Genomic DNA, 27,693 nt, shown 5'->3' with positions numbered 1-27,693 from the left:
CATGTTTGGGACTGGATGAAGCGTCGTCTCACGCGGTCTGCACGTCCAGCACGAACGCTGGTCCAACTGAGGCGCCAGGTGGAAATGGCATGGCAAGCCGTTCCACAGGACTACATCCAGCATCTCTACGATCGTCTCCATGGGAGAATAGCAGCCTGCATTGCTGCGAAAGGTGGATATACACTGTACTAGTGCCGACATTGTGCATGCTCTGTTGCCTGTGTCTATGTGCCTGTGGTTCTGTCAGTGTGATCATGTGATGTATCTGACCCCAGGAATGTGTCAATAAAGTTTCCCCTTCCTGGGACAATGAATTCACGGTGTTCTTATTTCAATTTCCAGGAGTGTATTAAAGACAGATTGTTTGTTCCTCCGCTCCCGGGAAACGTCGACGAGCTGCGACAACGGATAACACAAGCAGTTGCCACCATGCATCAAGACTCGCTTCATAGGGTTTGGCAGCAAATTTACTGTAGATGGGACTTTCGTCGTGTTACAAAAGTTAGCCGCGTTGAACATTTGTAAATAAAACTTGAAGATGTACCGCATTCAGTGATGTATCGAACATTTATGAAAGTTATTTATCTTTTTCACATCATACACATCCATGCCCGAGGCAGGATTCGAACCTGCGACCGTAGCAGCAGCTCGGTTCCGGACTGAAGCGCCTAGAACCGCTCGGCCAACCCGGCCGGCACGAATTACAAAATGGTTCAAATGGCTCTGAGCACTATGCGACTCAACTTCTGAGGCCATCAGTCGCCTAGAACTTAGAACTAATTAAACCTAACTAACCTAAGGACATCACACACATCCATGCCCGAGGCAGGATTCGAACCTGCGACCGTAGCGGTCACGCGGTTCCAGACTGAAGCGCCTTTAACCGCACGGCCACACCGGCCGGCGCACGAATTACATTAGGAAATAAGACACTTTAAGCATTAGATGAGTTTTTCTATTTGGGCAGCAAAATAATTGATGATGGTCGAAGCAGAGAGGATATAAAATGTAGACTGGCTATGGCAAGGAAAGCGTTTCTGAAGATGAGTATAGAATTAAGTGTCAGGAAGTCCTTTCTGAAAGTATCTGTACAGACTGTAGTCGTGGATGTGAAACATGGACGATAATAAACACTTTAGACAATGAGAGAATAGAAGCTTTTGAAATGTGGTGCTACAGAAGAATGCTCAAGATTAGACATGTAGATCACGTAACTAATGAGGAAGTGCTGAATAGAACTGGGGAGAGGAGGAACTTGTGGCACAACCTGACTAGAAGAATGGATGGGTTGGTAGGACACATTCTGAGCATCGAGGATCATCAATTTAGTACTGGAAGGAAGAATGTGTGTGAAATCTTATGGAACTTAACTGCTAAGGTCATCAATTCCTAAGCTTACACACTACTTAACCTAAATTATCCTAAGGACAAACACACACACACACACACACACACACACACACACACACACACACACACACACACACACGCGCGCGCGCGCGCGCGCGCGCGCGCGCGAGGGAACACTCGAACCTCCGCCGGGACCAGCCGCACAGTCCATGACTGCAGCGCCTTAGACTGCTCCGCTAATCGCGCGCGGCTTCTGGAAAGAAGGTTGGGGGGTAAAAACCGTAGAGGGGGGGGGGCAAGAAATGAATACAGTAAGCAGATTCAGAAGGATGTAGGTTGCAGTTGTTACTCAAACATGAAGAGGCTTGCACAGGAAAGTGTAGCGTGGAGACCTGCATTAAAGTAGTCTTTGGACCGAAGACCACAACAACATTTTTTAAATTACTAATTGCATCATGATGCCAGTATTCAAATAAATTAAAATTTGATACAAAAACGCGAAACATCAAATATTAAAACATACTTTTCTTCTAGAGATGATGAATAAATGTTAAAACCAGAATTTTACTTTATGGGAAATCAGGAGGAAATTCGCCCTTTTCAGAGGAACCATCCCGACATTTGCCTTAAGCGGTTTAGGGAAATCTTCAAAAACCTAAATCTGAATGGTCGGACGAGGATTTTAACAGCAGTCGTCCTGAATATGAGTCCAGTCTCACACCGGCGCGATCTCGCTCGGTTCAGTGTGTTGTCGACACAAGAAACATCGCAGCCTGTGGCGGATTGTCAACCACCAAACCTAAATACAAACAACAGTGCGTAACGACAGTACAAAAATTCCATTCCATACGTGAATAGAACCCGTCACAGGGCTTGATTTTGTCGACATTCCAACATGAACATTAACGCCCCGCTATCGGACTTCTCGCACGAACGTAAATAACCAGCTGTGGGACACATAAATAAAACCCCTCTACTGGAGACGTTTGTGCCGCTGACGTTTTAATTACATCAGCAAAGCGAATAATTAGTTTCTTGCAACACAATTTAGGCTCTGCCGCCAGAAGGCCCGCCGTATTTCACGCTGAAGCGTCAGAGAAGGAAAAAATTCGCACAGAGGCCAGCAAAGTGATTACTTGCCCAGAGGCAACTGGCTCCCGCCGCGGCATGGGAATTGCTGCCAAGCACGCGACGCCAGGAAGCGAGCAATCTTTAAGAGTTTTTGCAGCAAAATCTGCTTATGCGCACACCAGTTGCCGAACATCCCCTTTGGCACCAAAAGTTATTGCTTTCTTATTTGTCTGTGTTATTAGGCGAAAACTAACCACACTATAGAGAACCTGAAAGTCAACACATGGAGATCATCAGATAAAATTCTGAAAACATAATTGACGTGGTAAGCATTTAATATCCAGACTTCCAGAAGGTACACTTACTCTAAAATAAGAGATAATTTTAAACACTGTCCGGTTCCTTTTGTTTGTGAGATATGTACTTCCATAAACGTGTTACAAATACTTCATGTGAATTCATTGCATTACACGTCGGCGTAACAACCTACCGTAACCACAAAAGAAAACAGTGTATTTGCTCAAGCTGGGAAATCTAACAAGTCTTTTATTGAAGCAGTGCTGTCCATCATACAAAACGTTACATTTCTCCCTTACTAACAGGGAAACGCTTATTAATGCAACCGTAACAACGCAAGTTCTAAATAGCGTGTAACGAAGGAATCGTGTAAAAAAGTCGCATATTTTATGGTGAGATCGTTAAAAATGAGATAAAATATGAGGAACTATTATTACGTTACTACAGTACTTCATTCTTAAGGCCATTAATACTAACTGCACAACAGATTATTGTAACACATTAAACCGCACGTCTTAAGATCCACGAAAGAGGCTTAACATCTTGTTAGGGTCATAATTACTGATCATAAAGTTAAGGAGTAGTATATGTTCTGAGCCAATTAAAAAGCCGTTATGACTTAAGTAGTTCTCTGCCTAATGATATGTTCACTGTCTTCGTTTTGAGCAACCCGCATCGGCGATGCGTGTCGTTTTGTTGGCCGTGAACATTAAGCAAACGGGTGAACTTCAACTGTCGCCGATATTGACCACCAGTATTTTGACGAATGCCATCGCAGTATTGTGGGAGATGAATAGCAGTTTTAATACTAACTGTAATTATATCAAATGTACCACAACGCTTTTGCACACAAAAAAGTTAAGATGTGATGCGCCACGTAACGAAACTTGATTTGAGTCGTTTGATGTAGTGTCTCGAACTCTTCAGGTAAATCGTAATGCCTGGGTGACTTGTTGACGGATAGCGCCGAGAACAGTAACACACTTCGATATACACGTGCGAGTTAATTCATTCGTATGAAGAAAACTGCTGAAAGAAACATTCGGTCCTTATCGTCTATAAATATCTGTGGTTACTACATACGCCGACGTCGAACATTATGGTCGGATAGCATCACTGAAGCAAGTATTGAAAAGATTCAAGTAAAAAATTCTGTAGCCCTGTAATCTCTGAAAAATCTTATGAGAGAATACCAATAATCCTGTTTTGGGTGGAATCTATGAGTACTCCTAAGCTTCACACATACCGATTCGCGAAGTAGAACAAATTAGCCCAACAATAACTCACAGAGTAGCATGTAAGCAGCTACTCTGCAGATGTTCCATCTATGAACATAAGTGGGAAAAACAGAATACAATATGATCAAAATAATTCTGGTCAGTAAAGCGCTTCCCGCATTTCGTGACAACGCAGTCTAACCAAGAAAGAGGACATTAGGAAACTATCTGAAAAGATCCTAAACACCAGAAAACATCGCTCAAGTGAAAGATGGCCTTCAGAAAATAGCTACGACGGACAGCCGTGTAAGAGGGAACTAAAGGCCGTCGGGTCACGTCAGTATTAGAAAGTACCTACTCATATATATCCTTAGAATTTCGCGTTGTATGTTGGTTAAAATTACCACATCATTCTGCACGTGATCAGTGAATATGGTAGTTTGTGACCGAAATGGTATCGGAAAATTTGGATCCCTAGTTTTTGATTTCTCATATTAAGACTGCTTCGGCCGGTTCGGCTACGTGAACGCGTGGAAAAAGCACTATTATGTATCCAAAGTTCAAATCAATATTGGTGTGTTCCACAGCTACTGCTTGATGTACAGATCAGTGATTGGTGCGCCAATACCTAGTAAGTTTTTATTATAGTCACCCTACATGTGGTTCCTTCCGCCAGGCAATAGTCCGGCGACTTTTGAACAAAATATAAAAAACGGATCCTGAGGTGTAGTTTAATCAGAATGAATTTTTTAGTTAAAATCACACTATCATGTACGTGACTCTCAGTAATATTTTCCGTTGTTTCCATTTCGTCTTCGGCTAAATATGGGAACTTTAGCCCTGTAACACGTCCACGGATGATTTCCTCTACGTACGATTCCCTAGCCCTTTCCGTAACATCAATATGTTGCAAAAGCCAAGTATAAAAGAAAATGGTTTACTTCGAAATTAATTCGCTGACTGCTAATTCCTTGACATCATTTGTATTAGGTGTAGATCTTCTACATAACAGTGACATACGAGAATTTTTGCCAGAATGGAACGAGAAAGACTGGTAATACATGGTACAATAGGAAGTACTCTTTGCCATGCACTTCAAATTGGTTTGCAGAGAATGGATGTAAATGTACATTGCCTAATCGAAAGTATCTGAAAACCACTAAATAGTGCGGAATTGACACTACATGTCATGAGAGGCTGATCCGTCAGTATAAAAACGGACCGGAAGTGTTCTGCAGTCAGCTCGGAAGCAGCAACAGCAGTGAGGGTCGGTCAGGAGGGGTCAGTGACTTCGAAGGCGAACGACTAATTGTATGTCACCTCAGTAACATATCCGTCGAGGACATTTCAATCCTTCTAAAGTAGTCCAAGTTAGTGATGTGATTGTAAAGTGGGAGCGCGAAGGTACGACTAAAGTTAAACCAAGGCAAAGCAGGCTTCATGAACCGATAGACAGGAACCGTCGAACATCGCGGAAGGAGCTTGTACAAAATCGCATAAAATCGGTAGAACAACTCATGAGTTACAAAATACTACCACATCCAGCACAATGGCTACGCTTATAGAGTTAGAAAATGGCGCTACTGGGCAATGGATGGCTGGAAATGAGAGATATGGAGTGATACATCATGCTATATCTTGTGGTAATCTAATGGAAGAGCCTGGGTTTGGCGAATGTTTGGAGAAATTTACTGCCATCATATGTTGTGTCAGCAGTGAGGGACAGAGACGGTGGTTTTACGGTATGGGGTCGCTTTTCGTGGTCAGGTTGTAGTCTCCTTATACCTCTTAAGAATACAAATTGTACAGCATTGCGTAGAACAGAGGAACAGTTTGGAAACGATGGCTGTATCAGCATGACAATGCATCCTGTCATAAAGCAGCATCTGCGAGACAGTTATTGTGGGCAATAACGTTCCTGACATGGACTGGCCTCTCCAGAATACGGAACCTGAACCCAATGGAAAGCCCTTGGGGCGGAACAGAATCTCGACATCGCTCCGTATCCATTCTTCCACAGACACTAAGACATCTCACTGAAAGTGTCCTGTGCTGAGTTCATGCCATCATAAAGACAAAGCATGGCCACACCCCATATTAATACGCACTAATAGCTGTCTAGATTCTTCTCATCTTTTTTTCTTTTTTGTACATACACTGTCCATTCATATTAATGTGACCATCTGTGAAAAGCCTGAGTAACGATCTTTTGCACTAAGGACTGGTGCGGGTCATGCAGGAAGACTGTCAATGAGATTGTCGAAGATACTGATAGGGATGTGGAGCCACGCTGGCTCCAGTGTCATGGTCAGTTGAGCTAGGTTTCTCTGTCGAGGATCCATGGAGCGAACTGCCTCATTGATCAGGGTCCACAGATTCTCGATTGGGTTTGAAATCTGGAGGGATCGGAACACGAACGTACACTTCAAGGTGACACGTTGCATTGTCCTGCTGATAGATGCAATCATGCCGATGAAAAACGAACTGCTTGTAGGAGTGAACATGGTCCCCAAGGGTAGAGGCACATTTGTGTTGATCCACTGTGCGTTCCGGAATGACGAGATCGCCCAGAGAATGCCATGAACACATTCCTCAAACCATAACGCTCCCTCCTCCAGCCTGGAGCCTTCCGACGATAGTTGCAGGGTGTTTGCTTTCAGTCCGGTAAAGAAAACAGGGATTCGTCTAAGAAGGCCACCTGTCACCACTGTGTGGAGGTCCAGTTTCGGTACTGACCTGCAAATTCCAGCCAATGAACAGCAGTCAGCATGCGTGCATGAACCAGGAGCCTGCTCTGGAGAACCATACGCAGCAACTTTCGCTGAACGGTCGTTGAGGAGACATTGTCGATAGCCCCTTAGTTCATCTGGGCGACAAATTGTTCGAGAGTTGCACGTCGGTTCGCCTGTACACATCTCCGCAGCCGTCGTTCATGGCCCGTGGTACAACACAGTTACCACAGTGCTGGTTTTAGATAGTGCCATTGTACCAAGCACAGTATACTTTAACAACGACGGCACGCGAACAGTTTACAAACTCAGCCGTTCCGGAAATGCTTCCAGTGTCCCGAAAGCGGATCATCATGCCCTTTTGGACATCAGATAAATCGGTCCGTTTCCGCATTACGACAACGACTGTAATGTTTACCACCGTCGATCCCACTGAGACGCTTTATATACACTACTGCTAGTGCTGCAACCTGACGTCTTTGAGTTTGCACGGTGGCGTCGAACATGGGCGGTGGTCACAATGTGACTAGATCGTGTCTATGTTTCCAGTAAAACATATCCTTATGTTCTGGATCGCCCACATTTTTCGGTTATCTGTGTGGTCTTGGGTTCGCGTTAACTTGGATAACCGGAATAGTGCTGCATTATTACAGTTGCAAATACCATCAATGAAAGAGTGGTGGCAGCCAGTCCATGAATATTTAGAGAACTGGTTTATGAAATATTTATTTCAAAGGCCCCAACCAAGTCTTTAGCACTTTTCTCCCAGAGTAACTTCGGCTGTGCCTACGTGACACAAGCTGCCTGCCTTTCAGACACCAGGCAGTTTTGAAACTTCCTGGCGGATTAAAACTGTGCCGGACCGAGACTCGAACTCGGGACCTTTGCCTTTCACGGGCAAGTGTTCCACTAACTGAACTACCCAAGCACGACTCACGCCCCGCCCTCACAGCCTTACTTCCACCAGTACCTCGTCTCCTACCTTCAAAACTTGGGAACCTTGCAGGACTAGCAGTCTTGAAAGAAAGGATATTGCGGAGACAAGGCTTAGCCACAGCCTGGGGGATGTTCCCAGAATATGATTTTCACTCTGCAGCGGAGAGTGCGCAGTTTTGTCTGTTTAAAAGCTACAGACAACAGTGGCCTTCAAGCCCTTTGCTGTAGTTGCTAGCGAATTCACGGCATCAGTTCACGGCGACAGCAAGTGTGGGAGGCTGGTCACTTGAGAGGGCTCTTCAGTGTTCTGTGGTGGTGGTGGTGGTGGAGGGGGGGGGGGAGGGGGGGAGGGGGGGGGGGCAGAACACAGTAAGTCACTCTCGTTATCCACATCTCGAGTAGAACAGACGTCCTCCTTAGGATGCACGGCCTGTAGTTCTACACCCCATGACTCCTGCCATCAGATCTTAACGTTAGCTGCCGCCTGTCCTGTTGTCTGCATTCTTTAGTTTGTTCGACGTCCTAGTCTGGCCTACACCTAGCAACTTCCTACCCCGGGTGCGACCCCATGTATCCCGTACACTGAAATATATGCTCTGTACTAGTCCAGATTACCTGTTGTATCAACCCTGGAAGCCCATTCCCAAGTTCCTGACCACACGACCACCTGTACTGTAGTCACCAGTCTGCATGTGAGCAGCACTCAAACGCGCCACGCGAAGCACACTGGCTTTACAGCGGCGGCGGCTGGCGCTTGTCTTATCGAAATTGTCCCCTTATAGTTGCTAATCACGTACGCTTAACAGCCGCAGAAGACAGACTGTGGCGCTATCCACTTACACACGGCACGCAGAGCTGGCGAGCCGCCATAAAACTGGCTGCCCGGAGGGAGAGCGCGCCGCGGTGCCGACGCCTGGGCCGCCGCGCACAATTAACGAGCGGAGCGCAGCGCCGCTGGCCGGGCGTCGGCTTTGATGAAACCCTGCAGGCGGGCCGTATGCAAATGCCGGGCGGCGCGGCGCGGGCGCCGGGGAGACATAATTTAAGGACGGCCGGCGCGCTTTATTGGCGGGGAGCGAACCCGCGCGCTCGTAAAGCCGGCGGGGAATCCCCGACAGGCAGCGCCAGCAGCGCCCGAGCGGCCACCGACTCGGCGTACGTCCGCTTCTGCAGGGCGACTTAATGTGGGCAGAGGCCACGTGGCAGCGTCATCGTTCTGTACCCACGGGCGTACACGATGGCGGGTGGGTTGGGGAGGCAGATGACACCTCCTCCCTCCATGAAAATAAGTGATCACAAACCGAAACCGCAACCTGGCCTGCCACACAGACCAGGGTATCAAATCTGTGCCAGTTGTAAGAAAGGCAGCTGAGGTGATGGACACTGACTACCAATATATAGTACACTGAAGCGACAAAAGTTATGTGGTAGCAATATGCATATACACAGATTGCTATAGTATCACATATACAAGGTATAAAAAGGCACTGCATTGGTGGAATTGTCATTAGTACTCAGGTGATTCATGTGAAAAGGCTTCCGACGTGATTATGGCCACACGACGGGTAATTAATGGACACTGAATGCGGAATGGTAGTTGGAGCTAGCTGCACAAGTTATTCCGCTTCGAAAATCGTTCAGCAATTTAATACTCCAAGAACTACAGCTTCAAGAGTTCGCCGAGAATACCAAATTTCGGGCATTACATCTCACCACAGACAACTCAGTGGCCGATGGTGTTCACTTAACGACCGAGAGCAGCATCCTTTGCAAACAGTTGTCAGTGCTAACAGAGAAGCAACACTGTACTACATAAACAGAGAAATCAATGCGGGGCTTAGGATGAATGTATCCTTAGGGCAATGTGGCGAAATTTGGCGTTAATAGACTATGGGAGCAGACCACCAACGACATCACCTGCAGCACCTCTCCTGGGGCTCGTGACCATGTAAGCTGGACCCTAGACAACTGGAAAATTATGGCCTGGTCAGGTGAATACCAATTTCAGTTGGTAAGAGCTGATGGTAGGGTTTAGGTGTGGCGCAGACACCATGAAGCCATGGATCCAAGTTGTCAACAAGGTACTGTGCAGGCTGGTAGTGGCCACATAATGGTGTGAGCTCTGTTTACATGGAACGGTCTGGGTCCTCTACTCCAAATAAACTGATAATTTACCTGAAACAGTTACGTTCAGCTACATTGAGGCCATTTGCAGCCATTCCTGTACTTGACATTCCCAAACAACAATGGGATTGTTATGGACAACAATGTATCATGGCACAGGGTCACAACTGTTTGCATCTTGTTTGAAGAACATTCTGGACATTTTGAGCAAATGTTCTGGCCATCCAGATCGTCTTACATGAATCCCATCAAACACTCATGGGATATAATTGAGAGGTCAGTTCATGCATAAAATCTTGCTCCAGCAACACTTTCACAATTATTGATCGCTATAGAAGCAGGATTGATCAGCATTCCTGCAGGGGACTACCAACAACTTTTTGAGTCCATGCCACATCGAGTTACTGTGCTTTGCCAGAAATAAGGAGATATGATGTGTATTTGGATGTATCCTATGACTTTTGTCATCTCACTATATTAGTGGTGTGCTGCTTGACAGAGCCATATTGATTAAAAATCTGGTCATAACACCTACAGTGGTATGAAATGGAACGAACACCTAGGATGAGTTGATGATTTCACTTTATTGGGAGAATTCTAGATCAGTGCAGGTCATCCTTAGAGGCAAACATAGGTAAGACTTATGCAGCTGATTCTTGAGTACTGCTGAAGTGTTTGGGATCCCCACAAAACAAAGAATCAATTCGGAGGGGTCCTGCTACATCTGCTAGCACAATGTTTGATCAAAACACTAACATTACAGAAATGCTGTGTGAACACAAATGGCAATCCCTCAAGGAAAGACGATGTTTCTTCTGAGAAACACTGTTCAGAAATGAAATTCTTCATTTGTGTGACCATATTGTCCATAGTTGCTTTATAATTATTGAAGGTATTTTAATTCCACCTTTTCAACTACAAGAAAATTTGCATTTTTGTCACCAAATGCATTTACTTTTATTGAAATAAAACATTATCAGTGGTCTCTAACGAAAGATACTTACAAACTGACTCTCTTTCTAGAATGAAAAAGATTCTTAAAAAAGATGTTGATACCATAGGTAAAATAACATATTTTTCAACTGTTTTTTGATCTAGAATGAAAGTCATTTTGTTACTGTCTCTCGTTACATTTATTTCCAGTATAACAAAATGCATTTGGTGAGAAAAATGCTCATTTTCATCTGGTTGCAAAGACTGACTTAAAATATCTTCTGTAACAGTTGGGAATGTTTGTAGTACTGACATCTGTGACTGACTTTAGAACAATCCTACTGCCAGCAACTTACATGTCCTGCATGGACTGCAAATAAAAGATAAGAGAAATCATGGCTTGTACGGAGGCAAATAAACAGTTGTTGATCCCTTGCTTCATTTCAGAGTTCAACCAGAAACAGAATGACTAGCAGCAGTAGGAGAGACATAAATCTTTCACTCTATAATATAGTGTATAGTACTGTGAAATTTCCTGAAACATTAAAATTTTGTGCCATATGTGGACTTCAAGCAAAAATCTTGCCTTTTCAGAGCACTTCCCTTGAAAGGCAAAGTTCCTCTTTCATTTACATCTACATTTATACTCTGCAATCCACCCAACGGTGTGTGGCGGAGGGCACTTTACATGCCACCGTCATTACCTCCCTTTCCTGTTCCAGTCACGTATGGTTCGCGGGAAGAACGACTGCCGGAAAGCCTCCGTGCGCGCACGAATCTCTCTAATTTTACATCCATGATCTCCTCGAGAGGTATAAGTAGGGGGAAGCAATGTATTCGATACCTCATCTAGAAACGCACCCACTCGAAACCTGGCGAGCAAGCTACACCGTGATGCAGAGCACCTCTCTTGCAGAGTCTGCCACTTGAGTTTGCTAAACATCCCCATAACGCTATCACTCTTACCAAATAACCCTGTGATGAAACGTGCCACTCTTCTTTGGATCTTCTCTATCTCCTCTGTCAACCCGACCTGGTACGGATCCCACACTGATGAGCAATATTCAAGTATAGGTCGAACAAGTGTTTTGTAAGCCACCTCCTTTGTTGATGGACTACATTTTCTAAGGACTCTCCCAATGAATCTCAACCTGGCACCCGCTTTACCAACAATTAATTTTATATGATCATTCCACTTCAAATCATTCCATATGCATACTCCCAGATATTTTACAGAAGTAACTGCTACCAGTGTCTATTCCACTATCATATAATCATACAATAAAGGATCCTTCTTTCTATATATTCGCAATACATTACATTTGTCTATGTTAAGGGTCAGTTGCCACTCCCTGCAGCAAGTGCCTATCCACTGCAGATCTTGCTGCACTACGCTGCAATTTTCTAATGCTGCGACTTCTCTGTATACTATAGCATCATCCGTGAAAAGCCGCATGAAACTTCCGACACCATCTACTAGGCCATTTATCTGTATTGTGAAAAGCAATGGTCCCATAACACTCCCCTGTGGCACACCAGAGGTTACTTTAACGTCTGCAGACGTCTCTCCATTGAGAACAACATGCTGTGTTCTGTTTGCTAAAATCTCTTCAATCCAGCCACACAGCTGGTCTGATATTCCATAGGCTCTTACTTTGTTTATCAGGCGACAGTGTGGAACTGTATCGAACACCTTTCGGAAGTCAAGGAAAATGGCATCTACCTCGAAGCCTGTAGGGCCATTTTAGTCTGGCAGGGAAATTCACAAGACTTTTATTTTTATTTGTGATTACAGTTAGCAAACTTTTAAAATCCACCATTAAATGTAATAAAGAGGTACATTTTATTATTTGCACTAATTGTGACAGTTCATTCAAGTCCAATTCATGGGAGATGAGAAATGACAATAAGTACAGCACCAAAGCTGGTGGATACTGTTTTGTGTGGATGTTTGGCCATGATGTTGTCGTATGCAGCATAGCTGCAAAACTAGAAAAATAGAAATACACAGGAAGAACTGCAGGGGATCAACACTTTGTGCAAGGACAGAGAGTTGACATACAACATAAATAAAAGTAACACATTGCATTTAAATTGGCAGAAAGTCTCATGGCAGTTCAATTACACTATTGTTTATCAGCCACTGAAAAAATACCAATGAGTATGTGCCAGGTGCAATCTACAGTAGGATCACAAAAAACTCGTTATGAATAAAGCAGATGTTGGGCTCGAGTCAATGGAATAGTTCTAAGGAAACGAAAGAGATAACTTACAATACCCTCATTTGACTGATTCTTGAGATCATTCATCAGATTGGAAACCTTGCCAAATAGGGCTAGAAAAGAAGATCAAAATGAACTACAGAAAAACGGTATGTTTCAACAGACAGATTTTCATCAAACTCCAGTCAGAAACTCAACTAGAGAGGTACTGGGCATCATGGAGAGGGTATACTTCAAGAAAAATGTAGCAACGTATTACTATATCCCACATACAATCACCAAAATAACTGCAGCAGTAAATTTACAGAAATTCACATTCTTACATAAGCTTCATTGCAATTATTCTTCCTGTGCATTGTTCATGAATGTAACAGGATGAAGAGTAAACAATAATGGCATCCAAAGTACTCTGTGTCATTCATAAGACAATGGGTTATGGGAATACAGATACAGATGTACATTGTAGGCATGTTCTACGTGTCCTGCCTGGAGGGCACTGCCACTGAAAGCTGCAGTGCAGCCATTCGAGCGAAGTGTGGTGGGAAGCTGTGGGTGACATCCACCATCAGGTCTTCTAGTGGCCTAACCTGTGGGTCCAGGGAGCAGTTAACAACTGGCATCACAGAGGGGTGTGCCACTACTAATGCCCACTTTCTGTTGCAGTACACACACATTGATGGTGCATGCCTTTCTCTTGTTGGAGGCTACAGTGTGACCCAGACCTATTGACACACACTCCATGCATAGTCAGTGGGTGCTTACTGGGACACTGTCAATGATGTCAATGACAGCACTCTGGTAACCCACTGCCCAGAGCTGCAAACACTACAGGCAGGGTGGACAACACCAACCGAGCTGCGACTAATGTGCCGTGACATCATTGGGTGCCAAATACACATCTCCATCACAGCAGTGGCCGAGATGGTATGGTGTGTATGGTAGCAGCCATCAATAAAGGCAACAGTATATTTTGAAACAATAAATGCTTGTTTGTTAATGATGTTTTACTAGAACCTTCAGGTGCTGGGCAGGTTATCTCCGACCAAACTATGGCTCATCCCGCAAGGGCTGACAATCCAGCCAGATTCTGATATTGATGATCTAATGCTACCACCTCATCTAGCATCCAGTCTAAAGGCAGTTGTAATATATTGCAAAAACATCATGCCATGACTGTATTGTCTGAAGAGTACATCCGCTACAACATTCTCAACATGTTTCTACAGACTGAGTAATTCATAAGTGTGTACCAGGCAAACATTAGCCACCAGCAGTGGCCCAATATGATTCTGCAAAGCAGACAATGGAAGGAAGTAAGTTAACAATTTGATGTCTGTTAACATGTAAGTTATTAGACACTAGCCTGTTTGCTTGTGGATAAGGATGGAAACTGGTAAGGGTCTTCTGGGGGCAGTCATAGCAAAAATTTAATCATTACAAAAACAATAGAAATGGTAAATTAAGTTAACTACAGTGGAATTGAAACACATGAAGCCACTGATAACAAATGTCCAATAATTTGTCAAAAAAGAACATCCTGTTGCTAATCAGCACACAGCTCTCCATATTGACGATTATGGTGCATATACAGGTTTCATTTGTCTAGACATACTTCTTAGCATGCCTGAGCACCAAACACGGTTTATAGCAAATAGACCTACTTTGAGTTCCAACTGTGTTCCACAGCTTTCTTAAGAGCACAAGTGATTGATAATCTCCATGCAGTGGTAGTGCCTTTAAAATGAACTACAACTGCCAAGATTCTGTATCAATCATACTATGCATACTGCAGATTCTGCCTGCATTTCCATGTGTTCAACCTGTGGTCCATCTTGTACGTGTAGGTATCTGCAGGTAGGCTGAATCATTTTATTTAACAATACTACAACACACAGAAAGCCTTCAACTCACTCTGCTTTAATTCTCAAGTTTACTTAAGCAATCATCATATACAGGGTGTTCCAAAAGTATTCTTTCAAATTAATATGAGAGGTATTTATTTATTTAATCCATGTGATATGACAGTACACAATGTGCTACAGAAGACTGATAAAATCTGTTAACATTGTTAAGCTCTATTATGAGTAGATTATGGTCTTATAATACATTGCAACAGTATGAACAAAATAGCTCCATTAAGTAGTTCAAGTTTTGCATTTAAACACAATGAACAAAATTGCTTTTCTGCATATTCTTTTAAAGAGTAAAACCAGTAATACAACAAATATGACTTCACAGCTTTACTAAATTGTATGTCGTCTTCAATAGACGTAATACATATGGGAAGCTTGTTGAACAGCTGGAGGCCCAAGAGCAATGTTCCCTTTTTACAATGGTGTGTGTTTGCAGCACATAACACATGCAGTTTTGAGTTCATTCTGGTGCTGAATTTGACTATGTCACTTAACAAAAAAGTTGTCGGGATTGAGCTGGTACAATAAAATTTTTAAAAAATTTTACCGTCTCAGGATCATGTAAATAAGGCAGTGTTAGGATGAGGTAAAGAACAGTGAAACAAATGTATTTTGACAATCAACATATGGTCTCTAAGTCACCTTATAATGTTAGGGAATATTTTTTTAGTGATGCTGACATATGATCTTGTGTTGGTGTCATTCAGTGGAAATGTGTATTGACATTCAAATACCCACAGTTTACATATTTGGGCATGTGAATCCATGAGGTTCTTGACCGTGTGCTCACTGACAGAAATTCGGTGTTAATGTGTGGACAGGAATTCTCAGTGATAGGTTGATTGGAACATACATTCTTCCATTCTGCCTCAACAGTTGGAGATATTGCATCTCCATGGAAAATGTGTTACCAGACCTGCTGGAGGATGTACCTCTGAATGTTAAGACAAAAGATGTACTTCCAGTACAATGGTGTGCCATACCAGCATTTTTATGAGGTATCATCTGAGACTCATATCTGAGAACTGATGAATCAGCTGAGGTGGCCCTGTGACCTGCCCATCCAAGCCACCTGATGTCACTCATCTGGACTTCTTCCTCTGAGGGTATATGAAGAATCTGCTGTATGAAACCACTGTGGAAACAGAAGAGGACCTCATCGCTAGAACTGCCATTGCTGCTGCTACCACTGTGGACATTCCAGGGATCTTCGAATGGACATTACTATCAATAGCCTGACAGTGTACTTCATGTATACTAGCCACTGGTTGTACATTCAAGCAGTTCCTATGAATGCCAGTGCTGTGATTGTCATTCCAAACTACTCTATGTGTAAATTGTCCCTATCATCAGAAATTGCTGTCAGGGACTATATGTACCATAACTAAATGTATTTATTTTGATGTTTTCTTCCTCCCATGTTAATCTGAACAAACCGTTTCAGAGCGGCTTGTATAAGAATGTCAAATCCATTAACTTACATTATATGTACTATTTGTTGAAATGTATCATCAGGTACTGCCCCCTCAACCACTCTAACACCACTGGACACATTGTCAATCAGGGAGGATAGGGTACTCACGATATTTATTACAAACCAACACATAGTGTGTAACTACAATTTCATCATTTCTTTATTTTTTGTCTATTTAGATTTGACTGTGAAGCAGGAGTGTCCAGAAACAATGACGGGATTGCTAATTTACTTGTTGTTATCTATACCACATCAACCCCTACTATAATCCATTTACAATAAGAAACACATACACACATGATTTTGTGAAAAAAACGTATTTGGGGATATAGTGCTAAGGGCAACATGGTGAAAAATAATGAACCATGTGATGAGTGAAATTTTTAATATTAATAAAGTAACAGCAACTGCTGCCTACAGCAAAGTGAAAATGCTAGTCTGCAACCATTCATAATCAGTTCTGCAAGTGCCAAACATCTTTACACGACATATTCGAACATATCATACAGTCTGCCTTAGAAGGATTTTATGTATTTTAACAATACTGTGACATCACTGCAAACAAGACTCTGGAATTCAACTACATATTAATGATTAAATACCAGTTAATACCACCAATGACGTTCACTCATTAAAATAGTTTCACCCATCGTTCTTTAATCATATACCGGTTACATATGAGATCGAATTACAGTCAACATTCTGTTGTTGATTCAGGTTTTCAAGCACTCTTTCCTAAGAAGACGTGGCACAAAATGATTACTTATCAATTGCATGTAACACAGATCTATCTGTGTTTCTTAAAGAAAGCCTGTCACAGTACTTTGTAAAATATTAAGTTTACAGCATCATCTGATGATGTCCCTTTAGTCATGAGAAGGTAGAAAGATTAGGGAAGTTTTACTGGTACCAAGGACAAGGGTGATGAAGGAAACATGTCATGTGCCCTATGAAGGAACAATCTGGATATTTTCCAAAAGTGATTTCAAGTAAGACCAAAAAACTAGTACCTGATTGGCTTAATGACAATCTAAACATCACTCCTCCTATCTTTGAGCCCAGTTTTTCAACAAGTGCACCAAGAAACTTGTTTTTGATGTTTGTCACACTTATTCATTTCAATGAAATCTGCAAATCATTTGGCTGTATTGTATCACAGTTACAGACACTGCCACTAATGTCCATTACTGTTACTCTTTGCTGTATAGAAATAGATGCACTGTGTAACTCACAGAAAAAACTTAATAATGAAAGAGTGACTCCTGCTCAGCATATGAGCATTGCTACCTACATCAAAGAACCTCAAGTCACAGATCCTTATAATGTATACTTAAAGACTCTTACACTGTTTGCAAGTTAGCTCTGAAAGAGCACATTGTCTGTACACTCAGCAATATTTTAATCTTGTTTATGTTCCTCCCGACCAATAACTACCTAGCAAACCATTTGCTGTCTATGAGCAACATCGATATGCAGAAAAGCAATGAAACTTGCTCTCATCAAACTTCTAGTAAGTTTTAAGCTTAGACTTTATACTGTAAAGACCTGCTTGTTTCTTTTATTTTCACTACCAAAAGAATGTTTACATTGTGTCTTCAATTAAAGACATACTTTAAATTTTATTTATTTCAGTAACAGACAAAGAAGGGACAGCAATGCCCAACAACACTGGCATTATTCTCCATCTTTATTCCACATATGAAGAGATCCTTTAGTAGTGAGTGTCTACTAAGACTATAGTTTATTTATTTACAATGCCAGTTAAAATTATGGCTGGTTCTCTTAGAAACGAAGGATTTATATGTTATTTTAGCAATGTCAGATCTTGTAAACTCTATGGCCGTTAACGAATGTGGGTGACTAATGCAATCAGCCACAAATGATTTTAAAATGCTTTTATTTTAGAGCCATAAAGGATTCATAGATCAACCTCACATCTCTAGCATAAGGAAACAATTTCAGCAGGATAGACTTACATATGAATGAAATAGTAAAAATTCTGCAGAAAGTTATAAGGCTTCTTTATACAGGGTGATTCTAAAATGAATGTAAAAATGACACAGTTGTTAGAGTGGGTCATATCGTGCAACTTTCACATAGCACCCAATGTCAGCATCCCATTGAATTTGGCACTAGGCATAATTTAAACAGCATTACATGCTGCAAGGAAGGTAGGCATACAACCTGCCATCAGAGTCAACACAGTAACAGATCTGCACGGAAACATTTTCATTTTCTTTGTGACATCAAGCTAAAAGAGGTGGGGTTCATGTTTCATGACCTTTATTGGAGAACAGTTACAGAAACAGCTTGAAATTATGCCCTCCTGCTTGAATTCAAGCCATGCAATAATACCAGAGTGATTGTCACACCCTTTCAAACACCATTTAAAAAGTGGGGATTGCATCAGAGGCTGCTGTAATTCACGCTATCAGCTCTTCATCCATCACAATAGGTGTTTTGTAAGAATCACGTTTCAGGTGCCACGAAAAGAAAGGGGAAAAAAAAAATCAAATACCTGCCACCATTTCAGCTTCAATGGTGGGTTATATTCCTGTCTTCCCGCAGGCACATAATGATGCTAAATGACACCTAGTGCTGAATGCTAAGGAATGCGGACATGGGTTGCTATGTGGAAGTTGCTTATTATTACCCATTCTATGCACCCTCTCATTTTTACATTAATTTTAGAAACATCGTGTAAAAACAACATGAATCACCGCACAAGACAAATGGATTGTAGTATATGTAATGGAAAATGAAATAACAACAAAGCTACAGTGGAATCTGTAGAAGAATATTCATATCAACACTCTTGAAGAGTGTCACTGTGTTTTTTTTAATAAATTTACAAAAATAAAAAGGGGGGGGGGGGCATTGAACTCCCTAAACCTCAATCCCCTGCTGTAACTTTACTTGGCGACTTAAGAGTGTCATTTCAATATTTTTTAATAAAAGACTTCATTGGACTTCCTCGTGCATGTATAATAAAGACTAAAGACATATAACAGCAAAAAGGAATAGATGGTTCTTGAGGAAAATACTGCTTAATGCAGTACTGTGAGCTCCAATCCTAATTTTCCCTCTTTCATGAGTAGTAGTAGTTCTGGTTTCAAAAGTAATAATTTTTAGTGCAAGAGCATTTGGTCACCAAAACTGATCAGTAAACAGGAAATGTATGGTCTGTATTTGAATGAAATTTTCAGTGTGATACTACAATAATACATTTTACTGTTCTTTTCATAGCACTTAAGAAAATTACACTTTTCATGATATCTGTTGAAAAAGGAAAACCACTTAGAGAATTTTCCAACTGCAATGCACTCTCTGAAGCATATGAGGTAACAATGTGTAGAATTAAAAACCGAGATTTCATGAAGAACAAAGCAAAATAAAACTTAAACACATAAAAATTTCATTTAGTCATACCACACACTGGAAATCAATGATAATGTTCCTGCTAAAAATTATTTCATAATAAAAGCAGTAAAAATCAAGAAAAATTTCATGTTTATGGTATATGTTATCACCAGGTAGGTCAGCTTCAAGTTATTTTCATGCTTGCATTAAAGCTGAATATGCTCTTCCTCTGTTCTGGATTAACAGCCCAAATTCAGTTCATAATCTTAACTTTTTTCTTCCAGTGTTAAACCAATTCTGAGGGGAATAAAATCATGACACCACAGTTGTTACTGAATATTATATCCACTTAATTTTACTGACATGAAAGGTCGGGCTTATTGTTATTTATGAAATGAATTACCTCACTTCTTTGAAGCTATTTATAACACACGAAACTTCCTGGTAGATTAAAACTGTGTGCCAGACTAAGTCTCAAACTCACGACTTTTGCTTTTTTTAACACATTTTTATTAGGTCGCATTCTCGTCTGTTTCTTCAGTACAAATATTGCAACTGATTTTAAATTAATTTTCTGAAGAGCTAAAAGCTTGAAACTTTCGACATAGCTCAAACCCAATGACAATGCAGTATTAACCCACTCTCATGTCTGGTGGGTGGTGGAAGGTACTTAGTGTACTACTGCGACATCCCCCTCTTAGTGTTCCACTCGCAAATGTTTCATAGTAAGAACTGTTGCCAGTAAGTCCCTATGTGAGCTTAAGTCTCTCTAATTTCTACCTTTGAGGCCTTTTTGTGAGACAATTGTAGGAGCAAGCAATGTATTAGTTGACCCAGGTGATGAGAAACTGAAATAATCCCGAAATTTACCACATGTCTCTGTTGTGATATCAAAATCTGTGAAATCGATTGAAAAGTCTGACACACACCAGACAAAAGAGCAGAAAATAAATATTTCAATAATTTTTCAAATATAACACATTTTTAAAATGGACAAAAAAGTGTAAAATAATTTCTCCTGGTTCATTACAGATTCCTAACTTCATACAGATAATACTGAAAATTTGTGTTTGTGAATTTTTTAGCTATGAAAATACAGAATTTAAATCAAAAAAACATGGTTAATATGCAGTACATAATTGATGCATGAACAGATCATCTCCTTACTATTATCTATTGCATGCATCCCACATTCTTTGTTTTGAATTCAACACATATTTTTGTAGCCATTCAAAATTAACCAGCAAAATTTTTCAGTCCTATCTGTATGGGATTAGGAATCTGTATCCGTCTAGGAGAAATTATTTTATACTTTTCAGTCTATTTTAAAATGTGTTACATTAAAAAGCTTTTTATTTAAATAATTACTTTAACACATTTTTATTGGGTCACTTTCTTATCTATCTGTCTGTCTGTCTGTCTGTCTGTCTGTCCAGTACAAATTGGAATTGATTCTAAACTAACTTTTCAAAGAGCTATAGACTTGAAACTTTCAACGTAACTCAGGAAAGGATGACAACGCAATCTTAACTCACTTTCTAGTTTGGTGTGTTGTGGAGGCACTTTTATACCACTGCCATTTTCCTCTTTCCCTGTTCAGTCACAAACGTTTACTGATAAGAACAGTTGCTGGTAAGTCTCTGTGTGAATTCTAATATATCTACTTTTCACCATCATGGTCTCTTCATGAGATGTACATAGAAGAAAGCAATATAATGGTTCACTCAGATGAAGAAAAACTGAAGCAAACCTAAAATTTACAACGTCTCTGTTTTGATCTCATCAAAATGTTTCAAATCGACTGAAACACTTGACGCACACAAGACTAAAACGTAAAGAATAAATTTTAATTTACTACATTTTTTATATTGGACTAAAATGTGTAAAATAATTTCACCTAGCCATTTCACCCATACAAACAGATAGTGGCAATAACATATAAGAACTGCAACACACCAGAGACTCTGAATGACTGTGTGGACCTCTATTGAGAGAAAGTGTTACCCACGTGTTTCAGTTCTACAGGAAGCAGATTATAAGAACAAGCTTTCTTGAAAGTATCACTCTCAGGATCCTTTGCAGAACCACAGTGCTGCTGGCTCGATTTTCAGAATAATCTGCACTGTCACTGATACTGACATACAAAAGCTATTCTTCTTTGCATATTTTCACTCAATTATGTCATATAAAATATTATTCTGAAGCAGTTCTGTGCTTTCACAAAGGATACTCCAAAGAACAGAAAAGGGTAGCATAACAATTCACAAGATCTGTCAGTGGAGAGCTAACAGGTCACTGTTCAAGTGCTGTAAAATTACAAATCTGTCATCCCTTAATACTTACTCACTCATAGGGTTAAAATTTAGTAGTACTGTCTCATTCAATACAATCTCCAGTATTCACTTAACGAAGACCCAACAGAAAGATGATCCGTCATCCTTACCCTAATATATACTAAGATGTACACTATTCTATAGGTTCAATTTTTACTTAGAATATGCTTTCTGTAGAACCAAAACACGTGAGTAACACTTTTTCTCACTGGAGGTTCACACATTCATTCAGAGTCTCTTCTATGTTCCAATTCTTGTATGTTATTGCCATTCTCTTATTTTCATGGTGTTATAAAATTGACTTTCTGCAAAGCCAGTAGGTAGTGGTTGAACATTACCAATTACCTTTAACTCACACCACTGCACAGAATGTAAGAAAAATAAAAGAATAAAATAAAAAAGGAAAGAAAACAGTGTGTGAAAATAAAGTTACAGAATACTCAATTGTGGAGGAAGTGTTCTTTCACTGAAACATTGTAGCTGGTGTTTGTAGTTAATCACACATTAATTATTTATATGCAAAAACAAATGTTACAATTCTTCTAGATAATTATTTGCTACCAATACCCACAGAGTTCAGATACAGCTGAATTCATGATTTCACAAAATTAGCCTGTTGGCAGTAGAGCAAGTAGAAAATTTAATTTATCTCACTTACCCCACTGAACTTGCTGCAAACTCACCTCCAATATCAATTTCAACATTTAATAATAAATGTTACAAATATAGACATCATATTCATCGCAGTGCTACACACTTAATAACATGAAAGTTTTTACTGCAGTTGTTAACATCACTTTCACCACCATTTCACAACCATAAATTTTGACTGGTTGTATCATAACACGTTGGTTATCCCCTCCATTTTTTCCATAACCCTATAATGTTTACATATGTTCAGTCGCATATGTTGATTACATTGATGGCAGTGATGGTGGATGCTGGGGTCTGGAGCACAGCCAACGTTCTAATTCATCTCAAAAGTGTTCCACTGGGTTCAGGTCACGACTCTGGGCCAGCCAGTCTCTATCACTGGGAATGTTACTGTCCACAAACCACTGCCTCACAGATGCTGTTTTATGACAGAGAGCATTACCATGCTGATACAATCAATCATAGTACCTCAACTGTTCCTCTATTGTATGCAGTACACTATACCATAACATGTGTTCATATTCTTCTGTACCTAGTATTTTTAATTGTGATAACAGGAACACACCTTAACCATGAAGAACATCTTCATACCATACCGCCGCCTCCTCCATACTTCACTGTTAGTACTACATATGATAGCAGATAATGTTCCAGACCCCACCATCCATTTGTCACACTTTCAGCATAAGTAATCACTGTAAATCACTTATTTCAGTCATCGACTGCCCAGGCACAAAGCTCTTCACACCATCTCAAGCATCACTTAGCACTGACGATAGAAATGAGTGGCTTGTGAGGAGCAGTTTGGCCATTGTGTCCCATTGTTTTCATCTCCATTCATGCAGTCACTGTGCTTGTTGGTAGCACTTTGGAACTCATGATTGATTCCTTAGAATTTTTTTACAACTACCATCTGCAACACTCGACAGTCCCTCTCTATCAGTACATGAGATCAGCCTGGTCTTTGTTTAGCTGTGGTAGTTCCTTCCTGTTTTCACTTCACAATCATACCACCAACAGTTGCCTTACCAGTAACTACGTCCAACTTTTGGCACAGCTAGTGGCCAGTTCAACAATATTTATGGGTATCGGGGTACTTACAGTCAGACAGGGAATGTTTGTTGTATTTTTTGACACTTTTTCTAAACTTATTGCATAGTGTTACCATAGACTGAACGTGATATTACTGCAGCTACTGCTGGTTAAGCTATCTTCAGCATTTAGGAGTAATCTTTGCCTACTGACACTGGCAACTCTATTCAAATTGTGATTGTCATTTCATGTGCACACTTAGTGTGATACAGTAGTGTGGGTGAGTCCGTTATTGCTGCTGATTGGCCACATCTGTATTCAGATGTGTATGTTTGGAAATCACAATCTATTGGTTATGACCTGTAGATTAAAACTGAAGAAACTGCAAAAAGGTGGGAATTTAAGGAGATGGGACCTGGATAAACTGAAAGAACCAGAGGTTGTACAGAGATTCAGGGAGAGCATAAGGGAGCAATTGACAGGAATGGGGGAAATAAATACAGTAGAAGAAGAATGGGTAGCTTTGAGGGATGAAGTAGTGAAGGCAGCAGAGGATCAAGTAGGTAAAAAGACAAGGGCTAGTAGAAATCCTTGGGTAACAGAAGAAATATTGAATTTAATTGATGAAAGGAGAAAATATAAAAATGCAGTAAGTGAAACAGGCAAAAAGGAATACAAACGTCTCAAAAATGAGATCGACAGGAAGTGCAAAATGGCTAAACAGGGATGGCTAGAGGACAAATGTAAGGATGTAGAGGCCTATCTCACTAGGGGTAAGATAGATACCGCCTACAGGAAAATTAAAGAGACCTTTGGAGATAAGAGAACGACTTGTATGAATATCAAGAGCTCAGATGGAAACCCAGTTCTAAGCAAAGAAGGGAAAGCAGAAAGGTGGAAGGAGTATATAGAGGGTCTATACAAGGGCGATGTACTTGAGGACAATATTATGGAAATGGAAGAGGATGTAGATGAAGATGAAATGGGAGATACGATACTGCGTGAAGAGTTTGACAGAGCACTGAAGGACCTGAGTCGAAACAAGGCCCCCGGAGTAGACAATATTCCATTGGAACTACTGACGGCCGTGGGAGAGCCAGTCCTGACAAAACTCTACCATCTGGTGAGCAAGATGTATGAAACAGGCGAAATACCCTCAGACTTCAAGAAGAATATAATAATTCCAATCCCGAAGAAAGCAGGTGTTGACAGATGTGAAAATTACCGAACTATCAGCTTAATAAATCACAGCTGCAAAATACTAACACGAATTCTTTACAGACGAATGGAAAAACTAGTAGAAGCCAACCTCGGGGAAGATCAGTTTGGATTCCGTAGAAACACTGGAACACGTGAAGTTTGGACAAGAAGAGAATAGAAGCTTTCGAAATGTGGTGCTACAGAAGAATGCTGAAGATTAGATGGGTAGATCGCATAACTAATGATGAAGTATTGAATAGGATTGGGGAGAAGAGAAGTTTGTGGCACAACTTGACCAGAAGAAGGGATCGGTTGGTAGGACATGTTCTGAGGCATCAAGGGATCACCAATTTAGTATTGGAGGGCAGCGTGGAGGGTAAAAATCGTAGAGGGAGACCAAGAGATGAATACACTAAGCAGATTCAGAAGGATGTAGGTTGCAGTAGGTACTGGGAGATGAAAAAGCTTGCACAGGATAGAGTAGCATGGAGAGCTGCATCAAACCAGTCTCAGGACTGAAGACCACAACAACAACATGTTTGGAAATAATGTACGTAGTTTAATTATGTGTTCTTACAGCCTTAAAGTTTCAGTGTGAAGCAATTAATATTGTATGGTAATGTACGGGACATTGTTAAATGGCGTGTAGTTAAACTGGCTTGAAATGTGTAAGAACTTCAGAAATAAATCATACAGTCAGTGATCTGTCATTAACCATTATCAACTGAGCTCTTCATAATCCACTTCCTAAAATTACCAGCAAAGGGAAGAATGTAAGGGGATATTTGGAGGTGATGACTCCGTCGTGTCATACCATCATACTTAATTGTGAGAAACAATCATATGCGAAAGTAGCTTTGAAGGTTATTTGGCTGCCACCACCTTATTTTAAGGATAAAGTCAGAATATCTGATAGGTTGATTTCAGATGCTACTGTTGCATATAAAGAAGAAAATTTTAAGGGATTGCAGGAAGAACTGCAGGGAATCAATCCTTGGTCTCGAAAGAAAACATAAGTGTAAACAAATATAACCTTTTGTGCATAAACAGCAAAAAAGAAATCATTAGTCTTTAATTACATGTTTGTTAACCAACACCAGGAAAGAGACACAGCTGAAAAAAAAAACCAACAACAACAAGGTATATGTGTATGCAGAGTGCCTGTAAGTAGATGAACACATGAGCACCCAAAGTAGTTGTAGGAAAAGCAGAGGCCAGACTGAGAACCAATGGAAGAAACCTCTGTGAATTTAATTAACCTACAAGGCATGAGGTACAAGGCTTAGAAAATCCTCATTCAAATGATTCCAGCATACAGCTTACCAAGTAATATTAATAAGAAGATAGAAGACGGGTGCATTTTGTCAAAGGCTCACTTACAAACATAAGAATATCATAGAGATGTTCATCCACCTCTAGTAGCAGATGTCACAGGAGCTGTATCATGCATCAGAAACAGTTTCCCTATAAAAATTCTGAGAGTGGGGATTTCAGGAAGAGTCAAGAACTATATTACTTCTGAAATGAATCTGATTATAATATCAGAGATATTGGAGCTCATACAGAAGTTTACTGTCAGTCATTCTCCTGAAAACCATTAATGAATGGCGAATGAGATCGATGGAATGATAGTTGAAAACAAACTGCTTTCTTCCACACACAGTAAGGTGGCCTGTAGAGCATGGATATAGACAGAGAAAGAATGCTATACATCGATAAGTCATAATCTTTGGTGTGGCTATAACAGAGAGCCATTAGTTTATGGATTTACAAACGTTCATTGTTGAAGCAAATGTTGATAAAAAGATCACTGAAGGCAGAGCACACACTTTGGTATTGCATGAATGGGGGCAAAAAATTGAACGAAACTTGTTTGAAACATTTATCTTACCATTATTTCAAGTGATTTACAGAAACTTCAGAAAACCTAAATCAAAATAAAAACGTACACGGACATGAACTCTGCTCCAACCAAACAGGTGTTCACTGTTTGGCTACTGTGCCATCTAGACCAGTTCCATTTTGTCATAGCTGGTCTCAAGAGTATTAATGTCCAACAAATAATCCAGTTTCAGAATCACAAAAAATGGCAACATACAATATTTGCACAATGCATTAACAATACTGTCTAACACCACCAAATGCAGTGTCATCCTTTTTCCCCAAAACATTTAAAATAAAATCAATTCCATCTTATCACAGGAGACACGAATACTATAAACCAGTTTTTCCAGTGATGTGTATGGGCATTTTTAATTTAGTGACAACACTCATTGCTAATGACCTGCGCAACTTCCATCATTTCAGATGTTTCTATAAACAATTAGGGAATACATCTTATATTAAACCAGTATGCTGAAAAATGATAATTCAAATATTAATAATTCTATGAATTTGTAGACAATTGAGAATTTGTGCCATACTTCAATTCAAATCCATATTTCTTGCTTACCACAAGAGTTGCCATAAGGGAGAAAGCTGCAGATCTAATCCAGTGATTCGTCCATCAGTGATCTCCCAACATTGCCACTGGAGGTTCTCTCAAAGAAAGGGAGGCAGATTAGAGTTTTATGTATGATCAACAGTTTAATGTATCATCAACATTGAGGTCATTAGAGACAAAAAACAAGCTTGGAATGCTTCAAGGGATGGGAAAGAAATCAGCCATGTCCTTGCAACAGAACAATCCTACCATTTGCCTGGAATTATTTTAAGAAATCACGGAAAACCTAAAACTGGATGGCCAGACATATATTTGAACCATCATCCTCCCAATCCTCCCAGCCACAATTCCAGTGAGCTCACAAGTCTGGAGGTGCTCACCACCACACAACATCAGTCTGTTGTT

General features: G+C 40.6%; 1 protein-coding gene across 4 annotated transcripts in view; it reads right to left on the bottom strand.

Moving 5' to 3' along the window:
• LOC124593138 (atypical protein kinase C) overlaps window positions 1-27,693 on the bottom strand; it is a 760,580-nt gene that overhangs the window by 115,398 nt on the left and 617,489 nt on the right. The window lies entirely within an intron of this gene.

This window comes from Schistocerca americana, chromosome 2, assembly GCF_021461395.2.
Source record: "Schistocerca americana isolate TAMUIC-IGC-003095 chromosome 2, iqSchAmer2.1, whole genome shotgun sequence".
Taxonomy (NCBI): domain Eukaryota; kingdom Metazoa; phylum Arthropoda; class Insecta; order Orthoptera; family Acrididae; genus Schistocerca; species Schistocerca americana.
The sequence above is the reverse complement of the archived record's forward strand: the minus strand, read 5'-3'. Positions and strand labels throughout refer to the sequence as shown.